A 5000-nucleotide genomic window follows, 5' to 3' on the forward strand; every position below is an offset into this window, starting at 1 on the left:
CACATCTTCAAATTTCTGCCGTGCCAATGCCATTTTTATGGCTTGTAAATTCATACAATGGTCCCCTAAGCCTTCACGTGAAGTTTCGTTGCAAGATGACTCGTTTTCTATTTTTCACGATTTTCGAAACTTTTTGCGGTTCGTGATTTTTTAGAATTTTTTTAGAAGGAGTTTTGGCCCCAAATTTTGTGGACGTGATCCTTCTATTTTTGTTGGCATGCACAAAAAAATTCAGCTAAAAACTCGAACCGGAGAAGATTTCGCGACCGTTTGAAAAAAGTGTCCCCGTTTCAGACACTTCAACGGCTACTGGCAGCAAACCTGTAAAATCTCAAACGCTCTTTAAGGGGGTGTGAGTTCTCAGAGGTTTGATGAGGGATAGGGGGCCAACACAAGGGCCAAGCACCAGCACCCATCGCACGTCATGTGCGCACACCCCCCCGGCCCCCCTCCCAATCGCCGGAACCCCAATGCCGCCGGTCAGGTTCTCCGGCGGTACTCCGGCGATGCTCCGGCGATGCTGTCCCGAGTGAAAAAAATGCGGCACCAGCACATGCTGGAGCCAAGCATGGGCACCGTGGCTCAAAATCGAACTTCGGCCAAGGCCTCGACCATCAATGGCACATGATGACGCATGGTGATGGCACATGCATCGACCATCATCGGCATAGGCTGCCCTTCCGTACGGGCACTTGCCTCGACCGCCATCGGCACAAGCTGGGCCCTGGTGTGGGTTGTTGCCTCGATCACCAGCGGCACATGCTGAGCCTTGGTGCGGGCGGTTGCCTCGAGCACCATCGGCAGACCCTGGGCCCTGGTGCGGCCGGTTGCCCCGATAACCATCGGCACACGCTGGGCCCTGGAGCGGCCGGTTGCCTCGATCACCATCGGCAAAAGCTGGGCCCTGGTGCGGGCGCTTGCCTCGACCACCATCGGCACACGCTGGGCACTGGTGCGGGCGCTTGCCTCGACCACCATCGGCACACGCTGGGCCCTGGGGCGGGCGGTTGCCTCGATCACCATCGGCACACGCTGGGCCCTGGTGCGGGCGGTTGCCCCCAGCACCATCGGCACACGTTGGGCCCTGGTGCGGGCGCTTGCCTCGACCACCATCGGCACACGCTGGGCCCTTGTGCGGGCGCTTGCCTCGACCACCATCGGCACACGCTGGGCCCTGGTGCGGCCGCTTGCCTCGACCACCATCGGCACACGCTGGGCCCTGGTGCGGTCGGTTGCCTCGAGCACCATCGGCACACGCTGGGCCCTGGTGCGGGCGCTTGCCTCGACCACCATCGGCACACGCTGGGCCCTGGTGCGGGCGCTTGCCTCGACCACCATCGGCACACGCTGGGCCCTGGTGCGGCAGGTTGCCTCGAGCACCATCGGCACACGCTGGGCCCTGGTGCGGTCGGTTGCCTCGAGCACCATCGGCACACGCTGGGCCCTGGTGCGGGCGCTTGCCTCGACCACCATCGGCACACGCTGGGCCCTGGTGCGGCAGGTTCCCTCGACGACCATCGGCACACGCTGGGCCCTGGTGCGGCAGGTTGCCTCGAGCACCATCGGCACACGCTGGGCCCTGGTGCGGTCGGTTGCCTCGATCACCATCGGCACACGCTGGGCCCTGGTGCGGGCGGTTGCCTCGACCACCATCGGCACACGCTGGGCCCTGGTGCGGCAGCTTGCCTCGAGCACCATCGGCACACGCTCGGCCCTGGTGCGGTCGGTTGCCTCGAGCACCATCGGCACACGCTGGGCCCTGCTGCGGCAGGTTGCCTCGAGCACCATCGGCACACGCTGGGCCCTGGTGCGGTCGGTTGCCTCGATCACCATCGGCACACGCTGGGCCCTGGTGCGGGCGGTTGCCTCGACCACCATCGGCACACGTTGGGCCCTAGTGCGGCAGCTTGCCTCGAGCACCATCGGCACACGCTCGGCCCTGGTGCGGTCGGTTGCCTCGAGCACCATCGGCACACGCTGGGCCCTGCTGCGGCAGGTTGCCTCGACCACCATCGGCACACGCTGGGCCCTGGTGCGGGCGCTTGCCTCGACCACCATCGGCACACGCTCCGCCCTGGTGCGGCAGGTTGCCTCGACCACCATCGGCACACGCTGGGCCCTGGTGCGGGCGGTTGCCTCGACCACCATCGGCACACGCTGGGCCCTGGTGCGGGCGCTTGCCTCGACCACCATCGGCATACGCTGGGCCCTGGTGCGGCAGGTTGCCTCGAGCACCATCGGCACACGCTGGGCGCTGGTGCGGCAGGTTGCCTCGACCACCATCGGCACACGCTGGGCCCTGGTGCGGGCGCTTGCCTCGAGCACCATCGGCACACGCTCGGCCCTGGTGCGGTCGGTTGCCTCGAGCACCATCGGCACACGCTGGGCCCTGGTGCGGCAGGTTGCCTCGACCACCATCGGCACACGCTGGGCCCTGGTGCGGGCGCTTGCCTCGACCACCATCGGCACACGCTCGGCCCTGGTGCGGTCGGTTGCCTCGAGCACCATCGGCACACGCTGGGCCCTGGTGCGGCAGGTTGCCTCGAGCACCATCGGCACACGCTGGGCCCTGGTGCGGGCGGTTGCCTCGACCACCATCGGCACACGCTGGGCCCTGGTGCGGGCGCTTGCCTCGACCACCATCGGCACACGCTGGGCCCTGGTGCGGGCGCTTGCCTCGAGCACCATCGGCAGACGCTGGGCCCTGGTGCGGCAGGTTGCCTCGAGCACCATCGGCAGACGCTGGGCCCTGGTGCGGCAGGTTGCCTCGAGCACCATCGGCACACGCTGGGCCCTGGTGCGGTCGGTTGCCTCGAGCACCATCGGCACACGCTGGGCGCTGGTGCGGGAACTTGCCTCGACCACCATCGGCACACGCTGGGCCCTGGTGCGGCAGGTTGCCTCGATCACCATCGGCACACGCTGGGCCCTGGTGCGACAGGTTGCCTCGAGCACCATCGGCACACTATCGGCCCTGGTGCGGGCGGTTGCCTCGACCACCATCGGCACACGCTGGGCCCTGGTGCGGGCGCTTGCCTCGACCACCATCGGCACACGCTGGGCCCTGGTGCGGGCGCTTGCCTCGAGCACCATCGGCACACGCTGGGCCCTGGTGGGTTTAGGCACATCTTCAAATTTCTGCCGTGCCAATGCCATTTTTATGGCTTGTAAATTCATACAATGGTCCCCTAAGCCTTCACGTGAAGTTTCGTTGGAAGATGACTCGTTTTCTATTTTTCACGATTTTCGAAACTTTTTGCGGTTCGGGATTTTTTAAAATTTTTTTATAAGGATTTTTGGCCCCAAATTTTGTAGGCATGATCCTTCTATTTTTGTTGGCATGCACAAAAAAATTCAGCTAAAAACTCGAAGTAGAGAAGATTTTGTGACCGTTTGAAAAAAGTGTCCCCATTTCAGACACTTTAACGGCTACTGGTAGCAAACCTGTAAAATCTCAAATGCTCTTTAAGGGGGTGTGAATTCTCAGAGGTTTGATGAGGGATAGGGGGCCAACACAAGGCCAAGTACCAGCACCCATCGCACATCATGTGCGCACACCCCCCCGGCCCCCCTCCCAATCGCCGGAACCCCAATGCCGCCGGTCAGGTTCTCCGGCGGTACTCCGGCGATGCTCCGGCGATGCTCCGGCGATGCTGTCCCGAGTGAAAAAAATGCGGCACCAGCACATGCTGGAGCCAAGCATGGGCACCGTGGCTCAAAATCGAACTTCGGCCAAGGCCTCGACCATCAATGGCACATGATGACGCATGGTGATGGCACATGCATCGACCATCATCGGCATAGGCTGCCCTTCGGTACGGGCACTTGCCTCGACCGCCATCGGCACAAGCTGGGCCCTGGTGTGGGTTGTTGCCTCGATCACAATCGGCACATGCTGAGCCTTGGTGCGGGCGGTTGCCTCGAGCACCATCGGCAGACCCTGGGCCCTGGTGCGGCCGATTGCCCCGATAACCATCGGCACACGCTGGGCCCTGGGGCGGGCGCTTGCCCCCAGCACCATCGGCACACGCTGGGCCCTGGTGCGGGCGCTTGCCCCCAGCACCATCGGCACACGCTGGGCCCTGGTACGGGCGGTTGCCCCGAACACCATCGACACAAGCCGGCCCTTGGTGCGGGCTCCTGGCTCGACCACCATCGGCACACGCTGGGCCCTGGTGCGGGCGGTTGCCTCGAACACCATCGGCACACGCCGGCCCTTGGTGCGGCCGGTTGCCTCGACCACCATCGGCACACGCTCGGCCTTGGTGAGGGCGCTTGCCTCGACCACCATCGGCACACGCTGCGCCCTGGTGCGGGCGCTTGCCTCGACCACCATCGGCACACGCTCGGCCTTGGTGCGGGCGCTTGCCTCGACCACCATCGGCACACGCTGGGCCCTGGTGCGGGCGGTTGCCTCGACCACCATCGGCACACGCTGGGCCCTGGTGCGGGCGGTTGCCTCGACCACCATCGGCACACGCTCGGCCTTGGTGAGGGCGCTTGCCTCGACCACCATCGGCACACGCTGGGCCCTGGTGCGGGCGGTTGCCTCGACCACCATCGGCACACGCTGGGCCCTGGTGCGGGCGGTTGCCTCGACCACCATCGGCACACGCTGGGCCCTGGTGCTGGCGGTTGCCTCGACCACCATCGGCACACGCTGGGCCCTGGTGCGGGCGGTTGCCTCGAACACCATCGGCACAAGCCGGCCCTTGGTGCGGGCGGTTGCCTCGAGCACCATCGGCACACGCTGGGCCCTGGTGCGGGCGGTTGCCTCGACCACCATCGGCACACGCTGGGCCCTGGTGCGGACGGTTGCCTCGACCACCATGGGCACACGCTGGCCCTTGGTGCGGGCTCTTGCCTCGACCACCATCAGCAGAAGATTGCCCCTACGTCGAACACCATCGATACATGCCGGGCCTTGGTGTGGGCACATGCCTCGAGCTGGTGCGGGCGGTTGGCTCGACCACCATCGGCTCACGTTGGCCCTTGTTGCG

Source organism: Durio zibethinus, unplaced genomic scaffold (genome assembly GCF_047325235.1).
Source record: "Durio zibethinus cultivar Kanyao isolate XHJ-2024 unplaced genomic scaffold, ASM4732523v1 HiC_scaffold_402, whole genome shotgun sequence".
NCBI lineage: Eukaryota > Viridiplantae > Streptophyta > Magnoliopsida > Malvales > Malvaceae > Durio > Durio zibethinus.